The sequence below is a fragment of the Antedon mediterranea genome, chromosome 1 (assembly GCF_964355755.1).
Source record: "Antedon mediterranea chromosome 1, ecAntMedi1.1, whole genome shotgun sequence".
In the NCBI taxonomy this organism is placed as follows: Eukaryota; Metazoa; Echinodermata; class Crinoidea; order Comatulida; family Antedonidae; genus Antedon; species Antedon mediterranea.
In genome coordinates, this window is record NC_092670.1 from 34,755,040 (window position 1) to 34,769,789 (window position 14,750).

General features: G+C 31.2%; 1 protein-coding gene across 2 annotated transcripts in view; it reads left to right on the forward strand.

Annotated features, from left to right (window-relative positions):
- Nucleotides 1-14,750, forward strand: part of LOC140040399 (general transcription and DNA repair factor IIH helicase/translocase subunit XPB-like) — a 74,968-nt gene that overhangs the window by 21,816 nt on the left and 38,402 nt on the right. The gene's annotated exons all lie outside the window — the stretch shown is intronic.

Consider the following 14,750-nt stretch of genomic DNA (forward strand, 5'->3'; position numbering starts at 1 on the left):
CATCATGTTAAAAATTGAAATAAAAGGCGGGTTCTGTTATTTTCACCTATTCTGCGCTGTGAGTAGTATGTACTGTATACAGTATAGTGTATACTGTATATATTTAGACACAATATAGAGGGTACAATATCATTTTATTTTCTTCATATCACAATGGCATTATCGTTTTTCTGTGCGCAACATTCTAAGTATGACATAGTTAGTTAGTTTCTACTGTAAAAAAACATTATTTTATCAATGTAATGTATATATTAATATTTTTTTTTGAAGTTGTAAAGTCTATCTTTAAAAAAATATTTACAGCTTTTTGTTAAAAAAATTCCCATAAAACTGCTAATTATATACAAAAATTAATTGCTTAATTTTTCTACCGGTAATAGGAAAATGACTGCTTATCAACTAAAGTCTAATTCATATTAGATGTTTTTTAAATTTCAAATAAAACATTTCAGAAACTAAATAATTAATAGACATTAAACCAGTTAAAATTAAAATGTTACTTAACAAAAATACACACATTCAAGATTAAGAAAATGTTATTGTTAATATAAATAAAACATACAGAAATGTATGATACTCAGCTGATCAACTTATCATTCTTACAGTTACACTAAATTGTTACAAAATTACTAAACCAAAATAACACTAGAATCAAACATCATAGATACATAAAATTGGAAGTCAAAAGTATGTATGATGCAATAAAAAAATGTGCTTTTAAATTTACTGTTCAAATATTAGGATCTATATACATTTGATGGATGCAATAACATAAAACAAAATCAGGAAATTTGGTTCAGAAAATACTTGATTCAGAAAATACTTGATTGAACATAAAAATCTATACAAAGTTCCTTTAAAATGTATTTAAACTTGACTCAATTATTTATAATTGTGACACCCATTTAACATAGTCATATATTTATAATTAAATCATTATAAATTTTGACAAGTTTTAGTAGGATAGAATAGACAGATGTCTTTTCACTTGAGCTCCTGTAAATTCTGTTTCGGCAAGCTCTCATAGTGCTGGAGAACTGAGTGGTGTAAATGGTTCCTCTGTTTCTTCTTCATTTTTTGGTTATCTTAGGATTTTATTGATCTATGTAAAACTCTTTATATAATATTATATAAGACAACATTTTTTTTTATTATTTGGTGGATGCTTGCACATAATTATGTAGTTGTCCCAGACAAGTCATCTTCTTCAACACTATGATGCGTTTCATTTTTAGAAAGCTTTATCATCTATTTCATCTTCAAGTACTGCTTCTGGTTGTCTGTTGTTGCTTGTTGATGATCTCTCATTGTCTTCATCTTTGAATTCAATACTTTATTCATTTATTTTACTATTAGAAATCTTGACATCTTCCATTTCATCAGTGTTATACATCGCATTATACATGATCTGTGAAGTTGTTTGAGAATCTGCTTGTCTGTTGTTGCTTGTTGATGGTCTCTCATTTTCTTCATCTGTGAAATCAACACTGTATTCATTTATTTTAATATTAGAAATCTTGACATCTTCCATTTCATCAGTGTTATACATTGCACACATGATCTGTGAAGTTGTTTGAGAATCTGCTTGTCTGTTGTTGCTTGTTGATGGTTTCTCATTGTCTTCATCTGTCAATTCAATACTGTATTCATTTATTTTAATGTTAGAAATCTTGACATCTTCCATTTCATCAGTGTTATATATAGCATTATACATGATGTGTGAAGTTGTTTGAGAATCTGCTTGTCTGTTGTTGCTTGTTGATGGTTTCTCATTGTCTTCATCTGTCAATTCAATACTGTATTCATTTATTTTAATGTTAGAAATCTTGACATCTTCCATTTCATCAGTGTTATATATAGCATTATACATGATGTGTGAAGTTGTTTGAGAATCTGCTTGTCTGTTGTTACTTGTTGATGGTCTCTCATTGTCTTGGATCTCATAATAGATCACTTCACTGTCTGTCTGTTGGTTTCTTGAGATTTGTCGAATTGTCACATTGTGTCTTTGTTGTATTGCATTGATCTCTGGAATTTCAATGTCACTTTCTCTATCACTGTCAGTGTCACTATTTCTATGATAATATATGTTTTGTGGTTTGTTGTGATGCTTTCTTTTTTGTTGGTATAGCAACATAATGACAAGAAACCCAAATATGGTTGTCAATGTTGCCAATAGTATATTTGTTATCTCAATTGTTGGTGTTGCATATGGCGTAGTTGTTAGGGATGTGCAGGGATGAACAAAAAAATCTATTTCATCAGACCTGTTCTGTACATCAGTACTCACCAGACACTTGAGAGTGTAATTACCTGCTGGCAAATTGTTAAAGCATCTTTCATCATTCTCCTGGTTGTCACCATCTTCTGTAAGTTCTTCTCCATTTAAAGTCCAATTGTAAATTGTACTAGTACCAGATCCACCTTCTGTGTGGCATTTAAAACAATGGACTTCTGGTGTTTCCATATGAACTTCCTGTGTTTTGTACTGTCTTCTTATTTCCACAATTAATCGAGGATGAACAGTCAGTATCAATGTGTAGCACTGATAGGTTGTGTATGTGGTGAAATCATCTATGGAACAGCAAAAGAATACACCATTTCCAGCTTGGAAACCAGTCAAAGTTAGGTTAAAAATTAACATACTACTTTGTAAATCATCATATAACTCCATATTTACATATTGTCCTTGGATCCATCCCATTGTTATTGTTAATGGGTTAAATGTATATTTTAAAAAGCATGTGGCTTGTATTTCCTCGTCTTCAATGATATTTTCAAAGTTTTTACACCTAAAAGTAGTACGCCCAAAATCTAAATCTGCAATCCAATTTGCTTCAGCAGAAACCACGTAGTGTTTATTCTTATCATCTTGGCATGTGTATAAACCTGCATTTTGTTGTACATTAAAATATATAAACAGATTACAGTTCACTGTATTATTCTTGTCAGGAAATTTTCCATCAATTTGACCTCTGAACTGTTTATTTGATGGTAGTATTGCTAGATGATAAATATGTGATGTATCATTACTTGTATAATTCCAATATATGAAACCTTCTACAGTTGTATTACTGACATCATGGACAAAAATCACCGCTACAAGGATGAGAACAAGTGATGACCTGGCCATTATACAATGCCTTCACCTCTTTCAATCTTTTGATTTTAGTAAACCTTTTCTATTCTTGATATAATAATACATCAATTATAGAATGCCTTCACCTCTTTTAAGTAAATGTCTCCTGATCTTGTGTGAATATTTCCAGTTACCAATCTTGTAATACACAATAAAATGAACCTTACAGAAATAAATTGTGATGATTCTGAAACAGAAACAAACTCTAGTGCTTGCTTGTGGTTGGTAACAAATTATTATCTTATTTCTTGATCTTGTATTAAATATAGATACAACGTATAATCTTGTTATCTGTGATCAAAAGTCGCTTAAAAATAATCGTTATCGTAATATTCTAATGTTTCATAAAATATAGAAACAAAAAGTACTAGATGACAGTTTTAAAGCAAATTTTACATTTAATATTTATAATATGAATTATTTGTTTGATATTAACAATGGTGACATGATAAAAACATTAAATCTTGAAAAATACAAATCAAAACATTAATTTTTAAATCATAATTGATCTCAGCATGAATCATTATAAATAAAGATCAAATCATTAAATCATGATAATAAAAGGTCACAGCATTGGATAATGATAATAGAGATCAAATCATTAAATCATGATAATAAAGATCACAGCATTAAATCATGATAATAAAAGATCACTGCATTTAATAATGATAAAGATCACAGCATTAAATCATGATAATAAAGATCAAAACATTAAATCATGAAAAATATTGATGAAAACATTAAATCATGATAATAAAAAATAACAGCATTGAATCATGATAAAGATCACAGCATTAAATCATGATAATAAAGATCAAAACATTAAAGCATGAAAAATATTGATGAAAACATTAAATCATGATAATAAAGATCACAGCATTAAAAATCATGATAATAACGCCCGTATTCTTAAACCGGACTTTAGTCGTAGTTCGAAGTTCGACTTGAAAAAGTCGTAGTTCGAGCTATTACTTCAAATTCGATTAAAAAAAAGTTTGCAGTTCGACTTAATGAAGTCGAGCTTTTAGTCGAGTTGCACACGTCTGGGTAACAAAGGCTATACATTGGCCAATGACAAGAGAGTATTTGAGGAGCAGACGAAATTTTGCGCATTGATATCACTTTCCATTTTCTTACAACACTTTTTACGCATCAGGACTATATACATGAAAAATAATTTTAATCGTTAATTATTAGAACAAGATCAGTATTAATTTAACAGTGAAGTATATTTGATTAACAACAAACAAAATCTTCAAACTATATTTAGGAACCATGGCGGTACGGTAACTTTTATATTTTCTAGGCCCCCAACAAAGTATGATCGCGACAAACCACGCACTTCATAGCGTGACAAGAAAGCGCTAGGCCCCCTAAACATTCCATCACGTGGTGAATTTCCGCATCTGCCATTGTCGCTAATGGCGTGACGTAGTTCAAGTTGGACTTGCGCGAAGAAAATAATGTAATTTGTATACGGTTGTAAATAAAGATGATTTTCATTATTATAACTTATACCAATGTATATTTAATTAAGCTAATATAAAAATAGATATTTCATTCTTCCAATATCTGGCCAATATAACAACTCAATGACTGTTACGTTTTTTATAAACATCGTTTAAAAACCATTTAGTCGACCATTTAGCCTGCTCCCTCCAGGACTAAAAAAATTGATCAAAATCCGTCTCGATTTAGTCGAGGTTGGCCTGATTTAGTCGGTGATTTAGTTGAAGTTCGGTTTATGAATTAAAATGACGTCACTTTTTTAGTTTTAGCTCGAACTACGACTAAAGTCCGGTTTAAGAATACGGGCGTAAGAATACGGGCGTAAAAGATCACAACATTGATTAATGATAATAAAGATAACAGCATTAAATCATTATAGTAAAATGTCACAGCATTGAATAATGATAATAAAGATCACAGCATTATAAATCATGATAAAAAAAATCACAGCATTGAATATCATGATCATGACACTGAATCATGATAAATATAGATTGAACGAAGCATTGTCAAGACCACTCTCAGTTAAACCTTCATAAAGGTGTAGCCCATCATTGTCGCCCATAAATGATCCATTATTGTTTGGTTTACAGTATAGATATTGATACTGATCGATACAACTGAAGAGTATACACCAAAAGCTAATTAATGTGTTTGTTTAGATTGTTTGATATTCTACTCGCCAGAAAGTGGTTTTACAGCACTTCCTTGAAGTGCTGTTGTCTTTTTTTTATTATGTTGTCAATAGGGACTTTACGAAACACGACCGTTAGGGGATGACGACAAATATCCTGTGTTTGCTAGAGAGCGTAAAATCATATACAGTCAACATAGCCATTTTATTAGTTACACACCTTTGCGCGAAAGACGACGACCAACAGTATCTCTCTCCCTCCCCTGTGTCGCGGCGTGGGACCCTTGCTTGGCTCTGGTGGAACAGCATAGGCCTAGCCTTCCTAGCTAGGAGCCTCCCATTCAAACGCCGTGCAGAATGTATTGCTTTTAACACAGCCATTTTAACCTAATAAAGCGTTATATTGTTAAACAATTAAATTAGAAGTTTTTTTGTTTATTGTATTCATAAATGATATGGTTGATAATATCAAATCTAATATTAGTTTATATGCAGATGATACTTCGTTATATGATATTTGTACAGATCGTAATATTTCAGAACAAAAATTAAATGGTGATCTTAATGTCATTTATAATTGGGCAAAAAAATGGAAAGTAACATTCAATGCTAACAAAACGAAAGCTATACTGTTTACACGTAAACATTTAGATAACTATGTTAGTTTAAATTTCAATAATGTAAATCTACAATTTGTAAATGATCATAGGCATCTTGGTGTAATGCTTAATGCAAAACTCAAGTGGGATTCCCATATCCAATCTGTAATTAACAAAGCGTCTTTATCTTTAAATATGCTACGTCGTGTCAAACATATTCTACCTCGACAGGCTCTCTGTCACATTTACATATCACACGTTAGACCATTAATGGAATATGCAGCTCCTGTTTGGTGTAATATCCCAGATAAATTAAGTGATGAACTAGAAAATATCCAGATTTCTGCAGGTAGAATATGTACTGGTGCGTGGAAACATACAAGTCATAATGCATTAAGACAAGAATTAGGCTGGTTATCATTGGAAAAACGTAGACAATTTCTTAACCTAATACTGTTTTTTAAAATTATTCATAAGTTAACACCGGTGTATCTTTACTCCTTATTTAATTTTTCTGACAATATTGAAGTTTATAACTTGCGTAACATCCGAAATATAATAATTCCATTTTGTAAGACCACATCATATCGTTTATCTTTTGTCCCATCTATTATAACACATTGGAATGAGTTAAATAATGAAATAAAAAATTCCTCATTTCTTGTTGAGTTTAAAAAATTGCTACTGAAATCCAATTTGTTGGAAACAAAAAAACGTTCTTATTATGAAACGGGTGATAAGAAGATTAACCAAATTCACACTAGAATCCGACTTGGTTTCAGCTGTCTCAATTCGCATTTATTCTTACATGGACTTCGGGACAATCCAAATTGTACTTGTGGCTTTAATGTTGAGAATCCGCTTCATTTCTTATGTTACTGCCCTAATTATAATACACAAAGAGATATTCTACTTGTAAGCGCTAACTCAATTATTGAGGATATCTTAGCCAAGGATTTTTCTTTAACATTTAATTTTACATTTTTAAGTGAAATTTTTATTTTTGGTTCCGATCTTCTTTCGAATTGTGAAAATGCTTTATTATTTTATTATGTACAACAATTTCTTGTTAATTCTGGAAGATTTAATTGATGTTTCTGTTAGTTGTTTTAAAATGTTGTATTTGTTAATCTGAGGCGCCTTGAAGCTAAGATGGTTCCATCTTGTAAGGCGCCTCTGTGTAATATACTGAATAAAAAAAAAATAAAAAAATTAGAAGTTAAAATATTATTTAGAGTTTTGAAATTTCCACGTTTAAGTGTAATTTGAACTGTATATTTAAGGTTTAGTACATTATTTCTATTCGTTCTCTGAAAATGGAAACTTTATCGTCTTTAAAAAGTTAAGACTTTTTTTTGTTTGTTTTATCTTTATACTGGGTGACCTCTTCAGTCAAAGACTGATCTCCCAGAGGGCCCAGTTGGTAATTAGTGGCTGTTATGTACTAATACACCGAGGTAACCCCCTACTCGTCTCGAAAGATGTACTAGGTTCTTTAAAGTGCACACGAGCAAGTTGTGTACACTGGACCTACGGTTTATAGTCCTTATCCGAGAAGACTCGTTCTACCACCAGAACCATGGAGTGAGTGAGCCTTGAACCCCTGCCGATGTTATGGTTACGTGATTACGGTTCCACTATCTTAACCGCTTGGCCACTCACTCAACGACGACGGAATTTCACGCTAAGCTCCTCCCAATTTGTTAAAGCTCATGCATAAATTATTCATGAGAACCATTCTGTGGCTTCCCGTCGTGTTTTGTAAAGAAGAACATGAAAATGTGGTTGTTTTTTTTTGGTTTTTTCGCATACTAATATTAAATATCAAGTCAAGTACACTTTTGCACAATAAAAAAAAAAATCCAGAAAAATATGTGGATTTTGGTAGTATATTCATCTGTGGTAGCAAAGTGAAGAAGAAAAAAGAAGATTCAAGTACAAAGTAATGTGGTGTTCTGCATCATTTCAAATGTTGTTTATTTTTGGTTTTTTTTTCTTCCTTTCTAAACTATATTTAAACATGATGAAAAAGCAATTTTATTGTCTATTCTAGAGGTGTGTTCTGGGTGACTTTATTTTTGTCAACCCACAGTTTTCTACAAAATGTTATATCAAAGCAGTGATGCATATTTACAGTAGGCAATGAAATGCTAATTTTTTTTTCAAATTTCATACTACAAATATTTCATATTTACATTTTCTGCTGCTTGCTTGTCGATGGTTCATCTGTGACATTCATACTTCCTCCAGATGTTCATCTTCCTTTTGCTGTCTGCTTGTTAAGGGTTCATTTTTTAATTCAATACTGTGTTTATTTATTTTAATATTAGAAATCTTGACATCTTCCATTTCATCAGTGTTATACATCGCATTATACATGATGTGTGAAGTTGTTTGAGAATCTGCTTGTCTGTTGTTGCTTGTTGATGGTCTCTCATTGTCTTCATCTGTGAAATCAACACTGTATTCATTTATTTTACTATTACAAATCTTGACATCTTCCATTTCATCAGTGTTATATACCGCATTATACATGATCTGTGAAGTTTTGAGAACCTGCTTATCTGTTGTTGCTTGTGGATGGTCTCTCATTGTCTTTGATCTCATAATAGATCACTTCACTGTCTGTCTGTTGGTTTCTAGAGGTTTGTCCAATTGTCACATGGTGTCTTTGTTGTACACCATTGACCTCTGGAATCTCACTGTCGCTGTCACTGATGTCATTATTTCTATGATAATATACGTTTTGTGGTTTGTTGTGATGCTTTCTTTTTTGCAGGTAAAGCAATAGAATTACCAGAAACCCAAATAAGGTTGTCGATGTTGCCAATAGTCTAGTTTTTAAGCCAATTGTTGATGTTGTTAAGCCAGGGACTCCTTCATTTGCTACTAAAATGGATGTGCAGGGTTGAACAAAAAAATATATTTCATCAGACGTGTTCTGTACATCAGTACTCACCAGACACTTCACACTGTAATTTCCAGCTGGTAATTTCTCAAAGCATCTTTCATCATTCTCCTGGTTGTCATCATCCTCTGTAATAAGTTCTTCACCATTTAAAGTCCAATTGTAAATTGTAGTATTACCAGATCCACCTTCTGTGTGGCATTTAAAACAATGGACTTCTAGTGTTTCCATATAATTAACCTCTGGTGTTTTGTACCGTCTTCTTATCTCCACAATTAATCTAGGATGAACAGTCAGTATCCATGTGTAGCACCGATATTTGTTGAAATCATATATCCAACAAAAAAATAATACACCATCTCCAGCTTGGAAACCAGTCAAAGTTAGGTTAAAAATGAACATACTACTTTGTATAAAATCATCATATAACTCCATATTTACATATTGTCCTTGGATCCATCCCATTGTTACTCTTAATTCGTTAAATCTATGTTTTAAAGAGCATGTGACTTGTATTTCCTTGTCTTCAATGATGTTTTTAAAGTTACACCTAATACTAGTAGATAAAATATCTAAAACTGGGTACCAGTATACTTTAGCAGAAACCGCCACCACATAGTGTTTATCCTCATCATCTTGACATGTGTATAATCCTTGATTTTGTTGTACATTAAAATATATTAGCAGATTACAGTTCACTGTATTATTCTTTACAGGAAATTTTCCATCAATTTGACCTTTGAGCTGTTTACTTGAAGGTAGTATTGCTAGATGATGAATATGTGATCTAACCTCAGTTTCATCCCAATTCCAATATATAAAGCTCTTTACAGTTGTGTTACTGACATCGTGGAGAAAAATCACTGCTACAAAGATGAGAATAAGTGATGACCTGGCCATTATGCAGTACCTTTATCGCTTTCAAGTAAATTTCTCCTGATCTTGTGTAAATATTTCCAGTTACCAATCTTGTAATACACAATAAAATGAACGTTACAGAAATAAATTGTGATGATTCTGAAACAGAAACAAACTCTAGTGCTTGCTTGTGGTTGGTAACAAATTATTATTTTATTTCTTGATCTTGTATTAAATATAGATACAACGTATAATCTTGTTATCCGTGATCGAAAGTTGTTAAAATATAATCGTTATTGTAATATTCTATAGTTTCATTAAATATAGAAACAAAAAGTACTAGATGAAAGTTTTAAAGCAAATTTTACATTTAATATTTATAATATGAATTATTTGTTTAATATTAACAATGATTACATGATAAAAACATTAAATCACGAAAAATACAAATCAAAACATTAATTTTAAATCATAATAATGATCTCAGCATGAATCATCATAAATAAAGATCAAATCATTAAATCATAATAATAAAAGATCACAGCATTGGATAATGATAATAAAGATCAAATCATTAAATCATGATAGTAAAAGATCACTGCATTAAATCATGATAATAAAGATCACAACATTAAATCATGATAATAAAGATCAAAACATTAAATCATGATAAAGATTAAAACATTAAATCATGATAATAAAGATTAAAACATTAAATCATAATAATAAAGAACAAAACATTAAATCATGATAAAGATTAAAACATTAAATCATGATAATAAAGATCAAAACATTAAATCATGATAAAGATTAAAACATTAAATCATGATAATAAAGATTAAAACATTAAATCATGATAATAAAGATTAAAACATTAAATCATGATAATAGGGATCAAAACATTAAATTATGATAATAAAGATCACAGCATTATAAAACATGATAATAAAAAATCACAGCATTGAATATCATGATCATGACACTGAATCATGAAAAATATAATTATATTTCTATGCTATGTTAGTGACGATATCGTGTAAATTGTAAGTTGGAAACCAGTCAAAGTTAGGTTAAAAATTAACATACTACTTTGTAAATCATCATATAACTCCATATTTACATATTGTCCTTGGATCCATCCCATTGTTACTGTTAATGTGTTAAATCTATGTTTTAAAAAGCATGTGACTTGTATTTCCTTGTCTTCAATGATGTTTTTAAAGTTGTTACACCTAATACTAGTACTCAAAATATCTATATCTGCGATAGACCCTGCTTCAGCAGAAACCACATAGTGTTTATCCTCATCATCTTGACATGTGTATAATCCTGCATTTTGTTGTACATTAAAATATATAAACAGATTACAGTTCACTGTATTGTTCTTGTCAGGAAATTTTCCATCAATTTGACCTTTGAACTGTTTACTGGAAGGTAGTATTGCTAGATGATGAATATGTGATCTAACCCCATTTTCATTCCAATTCCAATATATGATGCCTTTTACAGTTGTGTTACTGACATCATGGAGAAAAATCACTGCTACAAAGATGAGAATAAGTGATGACCTGGCCATTATGCAGTACAGTGGGACAGCCAGTCGACAAATCGTTTCAAATTTCGACTCGGAGAGGGCGCCCTACTTTTCTAATTTAGTTCAAAATTGCTAAATTTTAGGGTGTTGGAAAAACACAATATTTGTAAATTTAGCTGATTATCGGAAAAATATTGTTAGTGAAATAAATTCATAAATGGTTTTAATATATATACATGTAAAATTAAATGTATTTGAACAAAACGATAATCTGTAATTTAACGGCAAAATCAACCAATGTCTTTTTTCCGAAATTGCACCCTAGAAAATCATTAAAATAAAACATTTAGAAAAATTGAACAGTCCTGAATTTAAAATCCCTGTTAGAAAAATTAATAATCTACAGAATACGATATTAAGATACAAAATTCGGTGGTTGGGATGCAGCTCCGATTATTCAAACTAAAGGTACCACTATTTGTTCCATCGAAAACTAGCGAAACCGCCATTTTGTAAACACATCGTCATCGTGTTTATGAATTTATTTATAGCGAACGATATACGCGATGTTTATAATTGTCCGCGTATAAGAATTCATATAAATAAATACATTCCAATACAACGTATATATTACTTGTTTATTTATCTCAGTATACATTTTAGTTGAGGAATATTTATCATAACTATTATAATAGCTTTTATACGAGTCCGAGGCCTAGCCCTATTAGCGAGCGATTGTTCCAGGGGCGGAAAGTCACTTAGTGACGTTGTGATCGGGCGCGTCGGGCCTAGCTAATATTAATAATATATGACCTGAAATAAGCGGCTAACAAGAACTGTTATATACTTGCTTACAATTGTTTTGTTATTGATGAACAAACAAGCAATTAGATTGAATAACAAATTGTTTATTCATTTTTTTTGGGTAAAAACATGTACAAACTAGTACTGTATCTATATATAAATTTACGTAAGGGCAAAAATCGGTAAATCGAGCGTTATTTCTAGAATGTTTACTCGATCGTATATAAAGTTGGTTAGAATCTCGGTACTGATTTTAACCACCTGATGTAACCCTGTTTACTAATTAAATTGAGTTAGATAATTAGTTATTGACAATTAAAACGAATTTAGGTTCAACGATTTGCCCCAAATAGGGGTGTTTTTCGATCGTGGTATACACTGTCTAATGGATGTCCGTCTTGAAAAATACCCGAAGACAATAATACGAGGATGCTTCGCATTTTCCTATCTCCTCCTACGATAATTGTTTTTAATGGCTGAAAACCGGTTGAACAGCTCGAGTACAGCATCATAATGTTGAAGACAGGCCGATTTTCTTTAAAAAATACTATTTTGATAGATTTAATATACGTTTATATAAATGTATTGATTTGCGATGAATGGAACATTCCAATCTCTGTTACACAAGTGTCTATTCCCTCAGGCGTCGTAAAGGCAAGTACTGTATACTCATAACAGAAATTCGATCCATTTTTTCCCAATCTGTTCTGCAGAGGTTGGATATAATTTTTTTTAAACAGATAATGAGCTAGCGTTTTCAGTCGCCGTATATTATGTACAAATCTTTATTATTGCATTTAAACCACCCACATCATCACCCTTTCCTCACTGGCATGAGTAGCGTTGTAAACCAAGAGGATAAGCCTATACGGTGCATCACATGCCCTAAACGCAGAACAACTTTGGTGGGTAGGGTAGGAACCAACTTAATTATGAATTGGCTCTAAGAAACAATTGAAAACCATTGGGCCTACTAATTAAGTTGAGTTAGATAATTTAATATTTATTGACGATTAAATCGAATTTATGATTTTCCCCGAATAGAGGTGGTTTTCACAAATTGTTTAACATTATATATAAACATACGTCATCATAGTGTATCGTTACATGTACTGTACTATTTCAATCGACTACGACGGTGATAGTTTCAACAAAGTATTACATCATCGCAATGTTTTACTGTGTTTAGTGGTATATTATTTGTAAAACATGAAAACAATTAATATTTCGTTACAAAATAAAGAATATTTTTAAAATTGTTCCTCTTTGCACCCATCCTCTTCCCCATCCCTCAACCATAATGTTACATACAAAACACAAAATATGTTTGCTTAAATCTGACTTTTAAAACAATTGGTCTCATTTTGTGACAAGTTTCTCTTTCGGAAGTAATTCCCAGGGTGCTAATTTTAGTTGAGTACATAAATCACAGTGTCTTTTTATTCGTTCCTGTAAACGACATGTATTATTGTCCTGCATTATTGTACATTTGAAATCGCCATTTTTTTTACGCTGAAATCATGTATTCGAGAACCATCTGTGGGCACGACCTAGATGGTACGCGAGCAAAGCGAGCGTGCCATCTAGTAATATAAATTAATAGTAATATTAAACTAATACAGTATTAATAAAATATAAAATAGGCCTAACATACAATAAATATTCAATTTTTAAGGTCTACCACATGACAATAACATATTTACAGGGTATAGTGTAGTAGGTTTGCATTCAACATAAATATTTGTATTGTAATTCATCTAAATCCTCTGCAACATACATCTATATATAAATTTACGTAAGGGCAAAATTCGGTAAATCGCGCGTTACTTCTAGAATGTTTACTCGATGGTATATAAAGTTGATCAGATCACCAGGCTAGGCCGGCCTTCACCATTTAAAGTCCAATTGTAAATTGTAGTATTACCAGATCCACCTTCGGTGTGGCATTTAAAACAATGGACTTCTAGTGTTTCCATATGAACCTCTGGTGTTACTGTTTTGTAAAGTCTTTTTATTTCCACAATTAATCGAGGATGAACAGTCAGTATCAATGTGTAGCACTGATAGGTTATGTATGTGGTGAAATCACCTATAGAACAACAAATTACGTTGTTTTTAGAACTAACCAAAAGAACTTTGACAAAAACCAGTTTAAAATAAAAATGAATAATGTGTTATTACATAGAAAAGAAAATGTGACATTTCTAGGTGTAATTTTAAACGAAAATCTTAACTGGAAACATCACATACAGCTTATTAGGAAAAAAATGTCTAGGGCAATTGGTATACTTTTAAAAGTAAGAGAATTCTTTCCTCATAAAGTCCGTATTAGTCTTTATAACACCTTAGTATTACCTCACCTTCTGTATGGTAACTTAATATGGGGAAATACATACAAGAGCATGTTAGAAGCAATACTAAAACTCCAAAAGAGATCTGTAAAATGCATTACCTTCTCTAAATCCAGACAAGCCTCAGAGCCACTGTTTAAGAAACTAAAAATATTAAACGTTTATGATATTTACAAAGTAAACGTCATAGGATTTATGGCAAACGTAAAATTCAATGAATTACCACATCACATTTTAAATATTTTTAATTACTGTGACAGTATTAGGCCTACTCATAACCTCAGAACAGAAACTGAATTCGAAATTCCCTTCACAAGACTAACTTGCAAAAAAACGAAGCTACACTGCTTTTTTATGCAGGATCCCTGTTTTCAGTTGTACTGTAATTATGATGTACTGTAAATGATGACTAAA